Here is a 19,001-nt window from a genome sequence, read left to right as displayed (position 1 = left end):
CAAAACCACAGTGCTTTAAATGTGTGTATGTGTGTGTGGTAATGAACCCCTGGCCCTCAGTTTGCCCTCTGAACCCTCGGTGGCCTTGGAAGCAAGAATTCTAGTTAACACATCACAGATCAGTTCTCTTTTCTTCTCGTTTTGTGTTTCTGTCGCTTCTCGCCAAAACGTCGGCTGGGCGTCAACGAGGACTGACAGCCACCAGCCCTCTCCCCTCCACTGTTTTCCTCTCCTCTTTCTTCCCCTTCTTTCTCTCGCTCTTCTGTTTGGGCTTCTCTCTTTTGCCTCCTTTTCTGCTTAATTGAGTTGTTTGGCAGGCAGGCTTGTCAGACAGTGCCGTCTATGTGGGGAGTCTGAGGGGCAGTGGGGGGAGAGCACCCTCCATTATGCTCCCAAAGACGGGTTAGTTTTTCACTGTTACTACTGCATGAGTGCACATGGCCCAGATTACAACTGTGTGTGTAGAGGGGGAGGTGGGGGGTTAAATTAAAAATCTGAAATAGACAGAAATTTTATAAATATTTGCTCTATTAACTAATTGTGCTCTCGCTGCACTTTTAATTCACTGGTTCAATTTCTTTTATTATAATAACTATTACGTTATGTAACATGGCTCCTATGTTTCCATGTTGACTGGTGACAGAGATTAAGCAATTACTTTTTAAATAATGAATTAGATTGCAGTTTAAGTAGAATCATGACTTTTTATTTGTTTTTATCCATCGTTGGGCTGTTAAGAGATAAGTGTGCCCTCTGTTTTAAGTGCTCTGCAAACCTATAAATATTTTCTCCATACAACAGTGGAGAGTGGTGTGAAGAAGGCAAACACTGACTTGTGTGTGGAGTCATCAATCATGAGGACAGAGCAAAGAGAAAGTGATGCAGAGGAGGATTCTGTTTCACCTCTTTACACAGATGAGTCAGTGGTGTGATGGGCAGCTCTGTGGTGCAGTGAACCACTGAGGGAATAAAAGTGGGAAGGCCTCTGATGTGATGATGTGCTCCAATGATATTAAATAATTACATTTCAGTAAAAAAAAAAAAAAAAATTGATAAAAATAACAAAAGCGGAGCCAAAATCTTACAATTAAATTTTAATGAATGTTGTTTCTATGACAGACAACATTCCTGGAGACTGTTTTCATACATGTGACAGTGTTTTAGTTTTAATTTTGTAAAAAGTTATCACCACTGTCACTGAAAATTTGCAACAAACCTGACTGAACTAATTTTTTTTCAAGATTCAGCACAATCTCCAAAAAATAAAAAGGAACTCCTTCTGTTTTTAAATGTTTTTTTTTAACTAAAACTTTGCAATTCTGTGCTATTAAATATCCAACCATTCAAAATCTGACAAATTATTTGACAGTCCATGTTTGTCTATATACTGTTTATACAGATGTAATACCTGTATAGGTACCTATATTACTTCTTTACTATTACCTATTTTTAAATCACATGCTTAAATAATCTTAGTTAATGCATAAATTAATGCTGATTATGTCATAAATTCCTGTTGAGCATGAACTTGCAATTAAGTCACTTACTTTAAAACTCAATACACAATCAGCAAAAATAAATAAATAAATAAATAAAATAAAATGGACAAAATGTGACTTCTTAGGAGGAACATAAGTCTGAGGGTAAAGACGATATGAGTAGTGCTTGAATAATTAAATCTTCATGTGTATTTTTTAGTCTATGTTTGCTGGTTTTCTGGGAAGGCCAGTGGTTCTTTTTCTATTCTGTGCATCATAAAGAAACAAAAAATGTCTCCTAATGTTAACGTTTCTTCAAACTGGTTTCATATTGTAGTTGCGGTTCATTGAGAACCTCAACAGAGACAAAAATAAATAAATGAAATCATTTAAAAAAGCTAAATATATAACTTTGTGTCACCCAGCTAAGAACTGCTGAAGTATGATCTGCAGCTTTATGGTGAAGTTTACTCAGTAAATAGAAAAGCGTAGAGAAACTCAGCAGTGTTAAGACGCTGTCCTATCTCATTAGAAGACAGCGCCTCAAGCTACACAGCTTTGAATGTGTTTTTATACTTTAAGCATTTTACAGTGTGTATTGTTTGTATTTTCTGACTGTAGGAGAAACACGCACATCTCCTCCTGAAGAGTCCATGAACCTGTCCATCTGCTTGCGCACACACACACACACGCACACACACACACACACACACACACACACACACACACACAAACAGACAGTCAAGGGCAAATGAGAAGCTTTGTTTATGTGTGTTTGTGTGTGGATGCGTTCTCAATATGAGATTTTTTTGAGGGGAGGCGCGTGAGTCAGTTTACATGATACAAGGTCTGGACCAGAGCCACAAGACTTCAACTCCCTCCCAAAGGCTGCTTCACCTTTCCTTACTTTTAAATCTCTCTCTTACACACACACACACTAAAGGCTGCCCTGACAGCTACAACCCTCCTCCTCCTCCGAATCACACACACAGCCATCATACAGCCGTTCTCTTTCTGCTGACCAGCAGAAAGCCTGGACACCTCAACCCAAGGACGCCATGAGCATGTGTGTGAGTGTGTGTGTGTGTGTGTGAGAGAGAGAGTGTGTGTGTCTGCAGGGGTTTCTGGGGGCCACAGCTCACTCCTTCTCTCCTCCAGCCTGCTGGAATGCCAAAACCAGCCGGCAGGGTCAACTTAGGAGTCAAAACACTTCAGAGGAACGAGAAGAGGCCAGACAGTGTTGTGCATTTTTATCATGCCGCTACATGATTCTGACCCACTGAACAATAAACAGAAATAACTTCAGTCTGAAGCCTGGAAAGGGCTCTACCATTACTTTAAAGGTTTGTTTGCTGTGCAGACTCAGAGGACAGTAATTAGGGAAAAACTCAACTAAAAGCACATAAACACCAGCCAGCTGATAAAAAGTGTTTTTTTTTTATCTTATTGTTGGTGATAAACAGAATATCAATGGCAATCAGCTATCATACAGCCACTGACTGTTTCATGTCTGCCACTGTGTTGTCTGCCAAACGGTATGCTAAATATCCATTAAGCATACTGATAAGCAGAACGCCTTCATCAAAATTCAGCTACATAAATCAGCAAACATGTAGCTTAAACTAGAATGATTAAATCAGCTCCAACAGAGTCTAAAGGGAGACAAAACCCAAGCAGTAGAAAATGGATGGAAATGGTTGATTTATTTTTTTATTTGTTACCTACTGATTCTGAAAAGAAAAAAAAAAGTCAGCCATCTACTTAGTCAGACAGCTAGCTAGCTAGTTAGCTACAGGCAGTGTTCCCAACTTGTTTTTCTGTGAAGTGACTGCAAATATCATCGGTCAAAGGTTTTTTTTTTTTACTTTTTTTAAGTGTAGTCGCTTATTTGGGCTTCCTCTGATCCCTTTGTAAAGCCGTCCTGATTCTATCTCAGCTGTCTACAATAAAGCAATAACTCCAGGATGAGAAATATGAACGCAATAGTAAACTAGGGTCCACAGCTCCGTTTCCTTGGTTACCGGTCCAAACTGGCAAACACACGCACAACTTCACTTGACAGAGTGACAATACTAGTGAATAAATAAGGAAACAAAAAACAAACAAAAAAACAAAAAAACAAGCGTCTTTGTGAGGCTTATGGACATGAGTGTCACTGTCTCAAAACAACATGAGGAGCGTGTTTTTATTTGTTTCACCCCAGGTCTTTTTGAAATGAGTCATGTATGTCTTATTTTAATCACTCAGAGAGAATCCAAATCAGAAAGACCACTGTTCGTTCGAACCCTTTCCCTTGAATCAGTGACCTTCTGATATGATTTGAGCTAAATTTTTTGTAACATTTTTTACAAAAACTTTAAAATATGATTCACACAGGGTATTCAATCAATGGTGATAGTCTAGTAATGTAGACTATTTTTATGTAATTAACAGAAAAAAGGCTTCAAAACCCTGAAAAGATTTTATCTGTTGGGAGAGATCTATTTAAACAAATATAATAATTCTCTGAGAGTAAATAAAACCTGTGTTACTGCGTGAGTGATGGGTTCCGAATGACTACAGGGTGCATGTGTTTGCTTTTCTGAATGTGTGTGTTGAGCGCTGTATCTACCATTATCCACCATCCTAAGTCCTCTGTTGGGAAGGGCACAGTCCATTCCTCCTGTGTGCAGGTGTCATGGCTGGAGCTCTTCATTTGCATATATTTGCATGCTGTCAAACGGAGCTGCTGCTGACAGCTTCCAGAGCCGACTGTCTTCCTGGACCCCGGCCCAAACCTGTCGACATTGTTACACGGCACGGCAAAATGTGGAACGGCAGGCTCACGGCCAGGCAGATCCGCCTCAACGAGAGCGTCAGTGAGGTTTCGTTTAGTGGACAGACATCAGCTACAGTGACCTCCAAATGTCCGAGAATCAGGGCAGGACAAATGTATAGAAGTATGGTGTTGTACTACGATATACAGGCATGTTTAACCATTTTGAACCATCTTTTAGTATACCAATGAAAAGAAAAGTGTGTAACTACTTTGGTAATGATTTCTTTTTTTTTCTATTTTAAAAAGCAAAATTTTTCCTTTAGGACACTATTTTGCAAAAAAAAAGTAATCATGAGTGAATCGATACACCAAAGAGGGGCCTTAAATCAAAGTCCATTTAACCAGTATGACTTGATCTTACAAATTTGAAACGACAATTCAGATACAAATCCAATAACAAAAAGAAAACACAAAATAAAAAAAACAAAAAAACAACAACAACAACAACAACAACAAAAAAAAAAAAAAACAAAACAAAAAAAACAAAATGAAACCTTAGGGAGGGAAACAGAAGAGGGATCCGTTTGTGTTTATAGAAAATGAAAGTGACAAATACTAGTGTTTGACTTTTGTTTGCGGAAAGCTTCTCTCCAGAACCATAAAACAAGTGACCCCAATACAATTCAAAGGTAATGTTAATTTCACACATAGGGGCTCAGATGGGAAGTTTATTTTTTTGTGTTTAGTTCATGGCCACTCATGCTGAAGATGTTATTATGCTATTATAGTTCTCACTAAGAACAAATAAGTTTATTTACAAATATTTTATTAAAAGGCCTAAAAAATTTGTTCTTAAAGGAGAACAAAATCATTTCTCTGTCCTGGTCAAAAAGCACCTTCAGTGTGTGTGAAATATAATCTCTATCTTTAGGGTGCCAGGAGCCACATTTAAGCAAAACTGTGGATTTCTTGTGAAGTATTTGTAGTGTATTTACCATTATTATAAATTTTTAAATTATAAAATGATAGAATCTATGCTTCTTGTAACTGTCAAACAGATTAAAACACATTTAGCATGTAGCATAAAAGAAAATGTTAATTGGGAATTTATCTATTAACTGCTGTAAAGAAAATGCGTAAGACCGTGCTGTGGCATCAAAGTTTGGAGACAAAGGCAACAGGAAGAGAAAATACAGAAGCTAGAGACATTTGAGACTATTTAAACTATGTTCTTTTGACCCTTTTTAAAGCATACCAAGGTTTGTAATGCACATTCCTTGGCCTAAAACTTAGGAGTTCTTTTTAAAATGTCAACTTTCTATTTTATATTTACTTGCTGCTATTTTACACTTAAGGTGATGTATAAGAAGGTCAAGTATCAAAAAATAAAAATGAATGGTTAAGTTGAAATGTTGAGTGACAAGAGATATACATTTTCTTTATCAGATCAAATATAAAGTTATGTATTAAATAATTATTTTGTTTGAGACTATGTTTGCAGACAGGAAACTGCTCCATAACAACAGTGAATCCATCCCGCCTTAAAACAATGTGAAATATGCTATAAAGCCAAAGTAGTGTGTCAGGACGATCAGCTGTTGTCTCTCAGCTGATTTTGCAATCCCACTTTGTTGTGTGTCACCAAACAATGATGCTGCACTGAGCCTTCTGCTTTGTTTCGTGTTAAATGCCAAAGAAGGACAGCCGTGGCTTTAGGATGTCGTATTTGTGCTGATTCTACAGCTCTGTGAAAAGGCTTAAACATTGAAATGGGAATGTTGGGGGTTGGGTCTTCCGACAACAAAAGGCATGGGCAGATATAGTAAAAATATCAAGAGTAGCAGATTCTTTATATGGTAGAGTTAATTATTACTTTGGGATGTAAAAACCAATCCCTTATCTTTATATAAAAGAACCAAAGAGATATATAAGTTTTCCAACATGGTCGCTAACATGTTATTACAAAGCCACTGGTAGCTAGCAATATAATAGTACCATAATATGTCAAAATACATATGTAAATCAGGCATTTGAACCTTATTTGGATGAGTCCTACAGAAATTTAAGACCGTTTTTTTCCAAGCAGCCTTGATAAAGACAATAAGAGCATGAGTCTTTAAAATAAGAGCCAAGCTGACAAGAACCAACATCATCCAGTTATAAAACGGTATAAATAAATAATATATATTCCAAATATAATATTAATCTATTCTATAACTACTATCATTGTGGTAATGTCAATTCAGAAAAACAATAGCAAAATGGAGAATATGCCATTCTATCCTTCTCTCTTAACATAAAGTCAAGTTCAAGATCATTGTTTCCTCATGAAATACCCATAATAATGCACAGGACACCATCTTTGTAAGGACATCCATTGATAAAGGGGAGGAGCAGGTTTTCATCTATTTTTATTTTCGTCCGTTCTCTTTCTTGTGCCCTTCCACTCCTTCCTCCTGAACATTAAAACAACAACCTAAAGGTGAGTCAACTGTCCAGTTACTGTCCAACATAAACTGTCCTTAACCCCTGCCTGCCCACATCCTTCTGTCCCCGTACATGCTTTTAGCAGTCATGTTTGGACCTTTCAGAAACCCTTGTTTAGTCCCAGATTTCTGGACGTTGGTCACCAAGAGACACGTAAGCCAAAGAGTCAAAATGGGCTCTCTCTTCAGTTCCTCCCGCCCTCTCATCTCTGCCTCCTCTGCGGGTGTTTGTCATCCCCCGCTGAGCCAAACAGACGTGTGTTTACCAGTTTACTGTAGCTGGCCGGGGAGGCTTGTCGGTGTGCAGGCCAGCGCTTTGTCTCTCACACTGTGAAACACAACAGCAGTTAGACTTCTCCCTGACAGCATGCTAATCGTCTGATTTAACTCTCCCATGTTTAATCATGAGGGAAAACGAAGGGAGAGAGAGAGAGATTATGATAATTGCATCAAAGTTCTTTTGTGTTGGATCCCATCTGTACACTTTTAGAATGAGGTGTCCTTTTCAACATGACTGTTTCTCTTCTCCACGATCCAGCATGCAAAGGACTCTTCTTTAATATTTCATATTCTGTATGATAACATTTTCCTCTAATTAGTAAATGTATGAGATAGTGGTGTGTACTCCTGCTAAAGATTAAGTTTACAGAAATCTATCAAGAGATAAAGAAATTATTGTGATCAAGACAAGAGAGAGCATTATTTTCGGTCTATTTTAAATATAAAGAAGTACAGCCAAATGACTGATTCTGGCATCACTGGACCTGAGACAAGAAGAATGATTAAAGCTTGTTTCAACATGCAGGAATTTTGCTAGGTGGTCATAGCCTTGTTACCACATATACCACACATACCACAAGCCAGCTGGAAGTCCATTCATTCCTATGGGAATCACCATAATCTCTGATAGAAGCATGAAACAACACCTTCCCTTTTCCCCCATCTGGAATTTGCATCAAGTATGTTAAAATATGTCAATTCTTGCAGTGCTTTTTTTTTTAGAGTGAGACAGACTACAAATGAAGTAGCTAACAGGCTAACTTACTACTAAGTTAAGCTGCTCACTGTGTTTTGAATCTAGGGAGTATTTAGACAGTACTGTTATTTAGCATTTCATACGTCTTCTGTAAAACTTCTGAAACAAAAGATCTACTTTAACTCACCTCTTCTGGTGTTTAATTGCCATCACGTTTGCAGTAATTCTTTGGGTACATTGCATAAAAATTAAATGGAAAAACTAAAATACTGACATTAGCCTCCAATTTTTCCTTCTGAAAAACAAAAACACTTTTCGTATGTTAAATACAAGGAGGCACACTCGATATATCAGTATATAATGTATATTTTAAAATTAAGCACAGCAGATATTATGATTCTACAAACGTGAACAGAGATGGAGATTTTATGCAGCAGATGTTGAAAAGGAAGCAGCTGCAGCATCAGTGTGAGTCAGAGTGAGTTTAGGTGCTCAGCCCAGTAAGAGCTAAACATGATTTTAATGCTGCATGTTGTCAGAAATCCCTTGCAAAATTCAGACAACTTCTAGCCCAACAAGGTTATTCTTTTGGCTCAAACAAGCAACTAGGATGCATCACTGGCTTCGGCAAAAACACACAATGGGATTTCAATGTTGATTTTGTTATAAAGAGTGTTTAATTAGCAGTCTGGGTGTCTAAAAACTAATTTCACTCTATGTTTAGTCGCCAAAACTGACATTGTACCTTGAGCTTGTAAAAAAACACAAAACAAAACAAAAACAAACAAAAAAACAAAACAAAACAAAACAAAAAAAACAACACACAATCAGTTTGCTCAGTTATGAGCTAAAAGAGAAAATATTGATCATTATGAAAATACTTTTCCAAGCTCATGTGTCAGATGAAATGTGACCACACAAAGAAAATTTAAGTAAATCTCATTTTTCATATAAAATACTATAAACATGGAATTATACAGGTTGTAAATGGAAACCAAGATTTTTAAAAACAACTCATCCACAGCATAAAGTGGTTATCATTTGGTGGGATTTACATCTTTAACTGCTCAGTTTGTTCTTCAGTTTGCTCAAAATGGCCATGTGGCACTGTGGTTGTGCCTCTAAACAACACGGATGATCTCTAAATTGAGCTTTAATCTAAAGGTGTCATATTTTGTTCCTGATAAATCGCTTATATCTATGTTGCCAGTCCTAAAAAGAGCTCAGCTTGAAGTGAATGTAATAAAAAAGTCATTAGAAAAACTTTACATTTTGAATTTAACCCTATTGTACACAAGACATTAATGGACCATGTATATTTCTTTTAGATGTTTTTTTTTTCAGGAAAAAAAAACTGCCCAATGGGAGAACATGTGAGATTTACAGACACTACAGTGTGATGGGCTGCCACAACAATCAGAGCTCTCTGTGATAGAGACAATGGTGTGACTGTTTAACCACAGACGTAGAAGTGTCCAGGCCATCTGTCTGCATACTGCCACAGTACAAACATTGTGCTACACACACACACAGACACTCACTGCTGCCACCCCCAAATCAAACAGCACACTACTGTTATGCAAACTCATTCTCTGGTCAAATTATATTAAAATCCAAAGTGATGTTAATATAGACGTTTTTACATCTATCTCACTGAAAATAGATCGCCACATTCATTTATATCTTGATATCAAAAACTGATTTGGTGACAAAACAGCACTGACCTCAATGACTTGATTTGTATATAGCTGTGTTTTTAAGTAATGATTGATTGATGACATTTCTAGTGAATCTTTTCACCTGGAGTCAGGTGAGCTCCAGCAGCCAAGACCCTAAGGATAGGTTTGTACAACTGATCAGTGGACAAAAAATATATATATTTAGCTTGAGCTACTCCAATTGAAGTGATAATAGGCTAAATATCTTATTATTAACAGTGTTTGTTGCACTTGTAAACAACTTCAGCATTATTTGACAGTCAACATTTGAGAGTCAGTCGGGCTCTTTGCTAACTTTCTTTGTATGATTGGCACATTTGTAACTCTTAGTGCTGTAAATATGACATTTTGCTTTTGTTAGTTCAAATATAATGTCTTGTAAAAGCAAATACATTGCTGTAGGATAATGTGATTTATACAAAGTACTATAATGCATGTACTGTTTTGGCAATGATGTTGAAGATCAACTGGAAGCACTATCAGGGGGCATCCCTGTATTTTTGTATTGAAACGCCAACAACACACAAACGCGCCCACACACACACCCACACACACACACAAAGAACTTTACATCTAAAGAAACTATTTAAGGAGCAAAGACAGAGGGCGCATGTGTTTGTGTATGCATGCATGTGTGTACCAGCAGAATAAGATCGGGTCACCATACAGTCATGGTGACAGTTGAGTATTGAAAGGCTGCTGCTGAAGAGAGATGCCTCTGTGTGAGTGTGTGCACATGTGTGTGTGAGGCGGTGCAAAAGAGAAAGGATAATGAAAGAAAGTCTGCCGCTTTCAGACCCGTCCAATCTCTCTTGTCCAAAGCATCAAATTGTGTTTGTCTTGGCGTGTGTGTGCGTACTTACAGTGATTGCAGACTATTTTTTGTTGTTGTTGAAGACTTTATGTGTTTACTTCGTTTGACCCTTCCCCCGCCCCCTCTTTACATGGGTTTATTTTTTTTAGAGGACAACTGGGGTTTAGAGTTTGTTACTGATTTTAACAAAAAAAAAGGGAAGACTGGATCCAATATGATGACATTAATGTAAAACCTGCAATGTTTCCATAATGAAAAAGTAAATAGAAAAAAAAGGCAAGCAGCAACCCTTATTATTGTTATTTTATTTCTTTCAAGATGCTGCCAAAGTTGCCACTTGCCAAAAATTGTACCAGTGCTAACCTTTATTTCATTACAATTTTTTTCAAGAAATTTTGTGAAGCCATCACTGAGATGCGACTGTGGACTTTCTGATATTATATATATATATATATATATATATATATATATATATATTGTTCTTTGAAAGTGGCATTACTGAACTGTGGGATATTTTATTGCTGGAGTTTTTGAGCTGCTCTGATGTTTGCTATATGATGTGCTTCATATTCTACACGCTACCGATAAAAAATTCTTATATAGTCTGCGTAGCCTGTTTAAACTGCACAGTTTGTCTTCTCTGCCTCATTCAGTACTTGCTGCCTTGCACTAAAATAAGCTGCCTGCTTTCTCTGCAACTACTGCTGATGCTACTCGTTTGGTCAACCTCAGCCATTATTAAATGACATCTACCAAGTAAGAGTGACATAATTATAAATACATGACTAAAAAGGACACAAAGAATTAGTCACAATTTGTTTCAGATGGCATGTGAACTGAGTGATGTTGTGTTTTTTCATTGCTTTTTAAATATATGCAGATTAGATTAGAAGTGCTACTTTAGCAGGAGTTGCAATCACTGTTTTAACTGCGTTTGACAGAAGGTATTGTTAAAGTGTTATTTGGGACTGTTTATTGCTACTTTATGTTCCTTCATATTCATGAAACCTATGATTTTTATATATATTTATTTGTAATCATCTAATAATTTCCACATAAATATTGCAAAATTCTAAAAAAAAAAAACCTCCCATATTCTCAATCTCAGTAAGCCTTTTTATGACAAGAAAAGATTAAATAAGTCAGTCAATTATGACAGAGGTTGCTTCAATTTGCTGTAACTAACAGAGCAAATAAACTAAGTTAAAAGTCAGAGAGAGGACTGAAACGATCACAACAGCAATATAATAAATGGATGATGAGTTGAAAGACGTAATGGACTGGATGCATAATTATTGTATGTACAAAAACCCTGCAAACATCCTTTTTTTACATGCGAACTGGTAATTCTAAAAGAGCCTGTGGTCATCATGAATGGTCACTACAGTATATAAAACAGACATAATTTTCTCTCTTCACTCTCTTTCTCAGTTTTTGCATCCAGTAAAATTCTGATTCTTCTTTCTCGCTACTTCCATTGCTTTGTTTCTTTAGTTGTTATGTGTGCAAAGTTTTATAAGCAAATGATTAATAAGGAAAGTGTAAACACCTATGCATTTGTTTTCATAAAGGCTTGCAAAGGAGCTTTTTCTGTTCTCTTTTAAAAAAAAAAAGTAACTTAAACAACTACAACTAATGCTAATCCCACTCAAGTCCACTGGAAACCAGTTTACATTTGCTTCCTGTGAACTGATGAACTTATGGTAAAATTTTGCTGCTGGTTGCACAAGGCACTGAATAATTCTAGGCTCAACTACATCAGATCTTCTGATGCCATATGGGCAATTAAGACTTCTCGGATCATCTGCGTCATATTTACTTTCCATCCTGAGAGTTAAAGACTAATCAAGGAGAATTCACATTAAGCTTTTATTCTATTGATATCTGGACCAAATTTAAAAAACCCTGACGTTCACTCAAAACCTTAGTTTGTTTAACTCATGTCTTCAAACTTTTAATTGATTTGTTACTGGTTTTAATCAAGTTTTTTAATTTTCATTTTAAATATATTAGCTTGAAAATTTATACTGAATATATATTAAAATATATAACTCACTGTATGTGTTCTTTTGCCTGACTGTTTCTTTTGATTATCTATGACATGTGTTATATAAGTAAATTAGCTTTTTGTTACAAATTATAGTTAGGATAAAAGTGGAAATGAGGGAGTGGTATGTGTACATGTAGTCATGGATGATATATATACAGTATATAAAGAATGCACATGCCCATTTCTGTCTGAAACTACAGTTTTATGCATCTGGACAGAGATGTTTTATAGCACACCTCTGAATAATTCTCTAATATTTGCTCTGGAAGTGGAAGGTAACTAACTAATTAAAGCGAAGTACAGCTGCCTGTTTCTAAATCATTTCCAGTGTGGTGTGAAACCTCATAGATGAGACGTTTTAATCCTGCACCTCCTGTAGTAAGATTAAAAACACTTAAAGTGTGTTTAAAATAATCCTCTAGTTACAAACAAATTTAGATTTTTCTTTCTGTTATGAATATTTGATCCATAGTTGTTTCATTTTTGTAAAAGTTTCACTCCAAAGGCAAATTTTAGCTTCCTGTCATCATAATGGTAACTGTTTCAGTAATTTCTGGTTGCTTTAAAAGTTTTGTCCTCAGCTGACATCTAACAAATTCAGATAAAGAAAACATCAACATTATAAACAGAGGCTGGTGCTGTATGTGTGTGCACACGTGTGTTTTTTTTTTTTATCCTCTTTCAGTCTCAATCGTATGAAGACAAAGAAAACAAAGCCTGGGAGTCCAAATACACACCTGCATCTAAACAGAGGCCACATTCATGTCACAGTCTGAATGGTATTACTTCTTTCTTTCTGTCTCTTTATTATCTTTCTTTATTTCCCTCCATCTTTCTTAACTTCTTTTCTTGTATCTTGGGCCTCCAGCGACAGGCTGACCACTATATTCTGCATAACATGCACAGAGAAGCTCCTGTTTTCAGTGTGCGAGACAGTTGGCGGTAACAGTGTAATTCACAGTGAGTGCTGTCACAGTGAGGCAAGCAGAGACACACTCACTGTCTAACAGATGGCTCATCCATGCTGCAGGCTCTGAAAACCTTCTATTCTCACACTCAGATGTTTCAAGGAGCAGCAACTGTTTCAATGCTTGTTTGTTTTGCACACAAATGACAGAAAACACATTTACCAGCTGGAAAGTTGCAGCACTAAATCTTCCTGCTTTGTGAAAACAGACTGTTTGAATTTATTGCCTGATTCGGACACATACCTGTAGTGTAAATAAATGGGTATTATCTTTAGATTGTGACCTTTCTGGTTGAGAGTAAGTGACAAATTTATACATGTTTTAACTCCTATGACACCATGAAACATAATTAATAATCTAAATATTTTGTCATGTTTCCACTTAAGTACACTGTTATCACTGAACTCTTGCTACAGCACTGATAGTAAAAGTTTATGGCAACTTAAATGCTGCTTTGGTTATATTTTAGACACAGCAATTAGAGAAAGTAAAGGAAAGAAAATGCAAGAGCCAAATATGATTTATCTCCTCACATTAGACTGCAATGGCTCAGAGGTACTGCTCCTTAAAGAGGAATAAAATGGCTAAAGTTCACCGAGCACTGTGGAGAGTGGCACTGTGCTCTGTGTGAGCTCTCACAAAGTGATCTGGTCAAGGAGAAAAGCTGCAGATTCAATCTGTGGCTGATATGATTAATATGCTCCGTGGGTGCGCTTAAAACACCTTCTCGAAATAATAATGAGGATACACATCTTTGTTTTTTCCACTTCTACTTCACTAATGTGTGTTGTCCTCCATCTGTAACAACTGTCCGAGTTTTTGACCAGTAAGATTTTATAACTTTCAGCTAACTCAGCTCACCTAAATAGTGTGGTTGTCAAGTGCCCATTCAATAGCTTAATTAAAAACGAAGACAAAGTGCTTCAGTCAAAATTGTGGTTCAGATCTCTTGTCTAGTCCTGACTGCTCTCTGGTACTTTTTCAGCTCTGACATGAACCAATTGTTTACTGTCTAAAAACAGACAAGATCCCATGTCAGAAAAGAAAAGATCCCATCTTACTGGGTCAAAACAAGCCAAGTTTGCCATGGCAAGCCAAGAAAGGAAGTTATCTGCAGTCTGTGTCTTTGTTTAGATCCCCAGCTTTTACTACAGCTATACTTCCTGGGATCTAATCAACTTGAATAGTGACAATATAAAATACTTCTACTCACTAAACATCCCAGTTAGGGTTTCTTCATGATATAAAATTTTACATTAGTGTTTATTTAGTTTTTATTTCATATTCTATGATTCATTTATATTTCATCACCCTCCAGAACCAAACATAAGCTGTAAATTGATTATTAAATATTTCTCATTAAAAAAAATACAGTAAATGACCTCCTTTAACTTTTTGTATCACAATGGACCTGAAGAAGTCTCTCCCTGAACACATCATTTCCTCGCTGTGGTGTGTAGAGAGTGTGAAGTTTTGACTTGTTTCTGTAACAGGTCAAAACAAATTAAGAAATTATTGTTTTAGGTTTTTATTGTATTTTATGCAAAGAAATTTCAGTCTTTCTGAAAATAGGCTTTGGGCATAAAATAAAAAATAAACTTCAGCTGTAAAAAAAAAAAACAAAAAAAATAAAACAATGAAACAAAAAACAAGAAACAGGCTCTGACTTGAAGGACCTGTTTCCTGCTTCGTGAACTTCCCACCTCTTGTGTTAATGCAGTATAAATTGCTTTGATAATGAGGCCAAGCTGTTCATGAAATACAATGGAAAACAAGGAAGCTGGAGCGGATAAATAAACACATTTAAAGTTTTGACTGTGACAAGTCAGAGAACTCCTGAGCTGCTTAGTTTTGCTATAGTGATCAAAGGTCTATAATCTATAAATCATATTAATTTATTCTAATGTCAGGGTTATATCTTTTTGTTCAGTTTGAACAAGACCTGATTCTGCTTTCAGGATATTTTTCATTTGTTGTGAGAAGTTTTTTGGTTTTATTCACTCCCACTGCCCCTCTGAACAAGCACACCTGGAAAACATTTCTCACTCGCATGCTACCCGCCTAATGCCATATTAATTCTTTAGACTGAACAAGTCAGTTGAGTCGGTTCTTCTAAGAATAACCGTAATCTCTCTCCACAAACCAAACAAGTAGACAATAAACAGAAATTTGTTGTGTAACACAAGAACAGAGTAAATATATTGAGTATATAAACCAACACTGCACCACTATAATCATATTATCAATTCATTCAGTTGATGTGTTTTTGGACCATGATGTGTCCTTTAAAGAAGTTTGTAGGTTCACCTTCTTTCCTCTATGTTATTACGAAAATTTGGCTTATGATGAGTAAAGTTATGATGATAATTAGCATCAGAGACAGTAAGTCTCTGACTTTTAGCTTCTTGTGATTTTCTGCCTATAAAATCCACAAGAATTTAAAGTTTTTTTCATCACTCATCAAGTTTCTGATGGTCAAGCTCCATCAGATTTTAAAAATGACATTGTTCTAATATTTTCAGAGTACTTTGCTCTGAGGCTGCAGATAACATATAATTTTTGTGGTAGTGGGCAACAGTGGCAATCTACCAGATTTCTTAGCTAGAGAGCTTTTAACAAATTAGTACATTAGACCTTCAGTTTTTAACTTGGAGATCTTTGCAGAATACACTCTTTAGAACAAATGCTCACGTGGCTGCTTAGTTTGCTTATGCCTCGGACCAGCTCTGGTTGTACATCTCCTGCTGCCTGGGTCATGGCTGAAATTCCCACAAAATAAAGCTAGAATCTTTTGACTTATCCATACAATGCTAACACGAATGAATGCTATTTTGACCTGATATCTAAGAAACACTAAGATTTAAGTAGTCATTGCAGTGTGCTACTAACAGATCAGCACTTTTCTGTAAGAATACGTAAATCTATAGTGACCCATCTCTGGATTATGTTTCCCAATTAGCCAGAATGGCAGTCATTTCTACAGAGACTTTGACCAACATCTGAGACAACAGCCAGTGTATTTAGCAATTAGCTACAGTGTGGCCCGATGGGAGTGGGAGTGTCCTGGCAGAGAGAGAAAACATCAGGGACGAACCTGGAGACAGAGCGGGGTAGAGACAACTAATTTCCCTCAGGAGGACTAAGATGAACACACAAGCAAAAATGCATGAATACAAAACGCACACATACAGACATATGCACACAACCTCACTCACTCACACACTCACTCACTCACACACACACACACACACACCACCACCACCTCTTTCTGTCTTTGATAAAATCCTAGGGGAGTTCAGGGTTTGCAGCCAGCAATTGCAAACTGATTGTTGACCAGTGTGTTGCATTTTCAGTGTGTCGTGTATCTCTTGTCTAATGAGGCGGTGCCAGTTCCACTAGTTAATTTAGCAGAAGACTGTCGCGTACTGACTCACACTGACATTTATAGGCAATTAGGACCTGAGTAAAGTGTTTGCCAGTGTGCATCTGTGTATGCATGTGTGTATGTGGTAAGTGCAGCAGTTAGGTCAACATTATCATCAGTTCAAAACTGACACAACAGCCCCGCAGCTAATTTTGTTTGCATACAGATAATGGGGAGACATTATTTTAATTGTGTTATTACTTGTAGACATTCAGTCTTGAGTATTTTACAAGGTTTTTAACTAGCAAGTAAGTGTGGGGGCATTTCTATACACACAGAGACAACTGAGTTTTGTAGGAATTATGTCAAATTACTGATGGATATTCATATTGTTTGATGCTTGTTTCCCTTTTTGCTTGACCGTTATCAAATATGTCTAAAGAAAACGTCCATTAAAAGTTTCTCAGACAGTCTCGTCACATAAAGAATGACAATAATCTTGTGCCTGTTCATCTTGATTTCTCTAAGGAACAGGATGATTTCCTTGCTAATTTGGATAAAAACCCAGTTTGCTTTCTTAATAGAGCCTTTAACTGATAGTATTACTGATATTATCAAGCATATTGCATAATTACTACCACAGATTAATTCTAATTACTGCATGTTTATCCCGATTCCTGACGATTTTAGGGGATGGAAAACACCAAACACCCTGTACTCTCAGTCCTCAGATGAACCCGTAGCTTTTCTTACTGTCAAAGGTCACCAAACAGAGCTGAGCGGTGTGGCAGTGATCGCCTGGACGATCCTGTGTGATGTAATGCTGCTTGCATCACACTGTATCTCCCCCAGCTGATGACAGTCAGTTCTGTTTCCCCTGCCAGCACATCCCAGCTGCTATGAGGCAATGTAGTCTGCCAGGCACAATACGGCGTGTCAGCCCTCAACAATGGAGGACTTGTGCTCCCTGGATGGCATCATTGTCACACTTTTTTTTTCTTTTGGGGGGAGGGGCTTTGGGGGTTGTTTTTGTTATTGTTGTTTTAGCTTTATGTGTCTTTAGCTTAGAAAGTCATTAACCCTTGCATTGTTGAGTGGGAGACAATGGACAGTGCATGATGATGCACTCCTCATGCAAAGACTGGATGTGGGTCGTGGGAAGAAGAGGGGGTTTGATGGCGGCGTGGGATCACAGGGAGTTTCTGTTTCAGGTTTAAGGGATGGAGTTAGGTACAGTTACAGAAAAATCCAGTCTACCTTAGGGGTCAGGAGCGTCACCAAAGAATACTCATTTCACAGGCTTGATATTTAAATATAGGATTACACTTTTACATCAGCTGGTATGACCCACTTAGTGCATTTGCTTGTTCTGTAAGTACTCCCACATAAACTGATTTTATTAATCACACAGCTTATGTTGATTAAAACTATCCCTCCATCTATCCATCCATTTTTTTTATACCGCTAAGTCCAGTTCAGGGTCCTGGGAAAGCTGGAGCCTATCCCAGCAATGAGCAGGCGAGAGGCAGGGTTCACCCTGGACAGGTTTCCAATCCATCGCTGTGATCAAAACTAATACATTTAATTTATGTCTATGCTCTTAAGATTGGTTTTTAATTCGGGTCTTAGAGGGTGAAATTAGGTACTGACTCTACATGAGGAACCTGAGATAATACACTGGTGATTTGCAGCAAAGGGATGTGTTCAATTATTATCTAAAGTTTCCCATGTGAGTTAATTTTCATCAGAAAGCTGCAGAAAACTGAAGAAATCAGCAACAAACCTCTGGTGAAGTCTGGTGAAGCCACTGATTATCTTGCTAACTTTGCATCTTTAAAGTGGAAATGAACAGCTTTTAAATTTCATATTTGTATAAAGGAAAATGGATATACAGAAGTTTCTGGGAAACAGGATCTACAATGGGAGAATTGGATCAGGGAATCACTAAATGGCAGCTTTTGTGAGATTTATAGATGTCCCTAAGACTTATCGCATTAACTTGTAGTACCAAATCACACACTGGACAATGATTTGTGGAAGAAATGGGACTGGAAAACAAAATCTGAAACTCAGCGAAATGTAAAATGAGATATTTGAATGTGATGCTTAAGTTTGCTTTCTGTGATATCAATACTCATCTGATATCAAGGCCCAGTCTTACTTGAAAATATGTAAACATGTAAAACCTAAAACTCCATAACTGGTTGTGCCAAAATCCATCGTTAAGAGCTGTAAGATGTCAACATATGGTTGACATACATACATACATCCGACCAGATAAGGTGTCGGGTGGGACTGAAACTGTGTGCTGACCACTTAGCAGGTATTTTTCTGGATATTTTCAACCTGTCCTTGCAGCTCACAGTGGTTCCTGTCTGCCTCAAGTTTT

This window comes from Melanotaenia boesemani, chromosome 12 (genome assembly GCF_017639745.1).
Source record: "Melanotaenia boesemani isolate fMelBoe1 chromosome 12, fMelBoe1.pri, whole genome shotgun sequence".
NCBI classification, from domain to species: Eukaryota; Metazoa; Chordata; class Actinopteri; order Atheriniformes; family Melanotaeniidae; genus Melanotaenia; species Melanotaenia boesemani.
The sequence above is the reverse complement of the archived record's forward strand: the minus strand, read 5'-3'. Positions refer to the sequence as shown.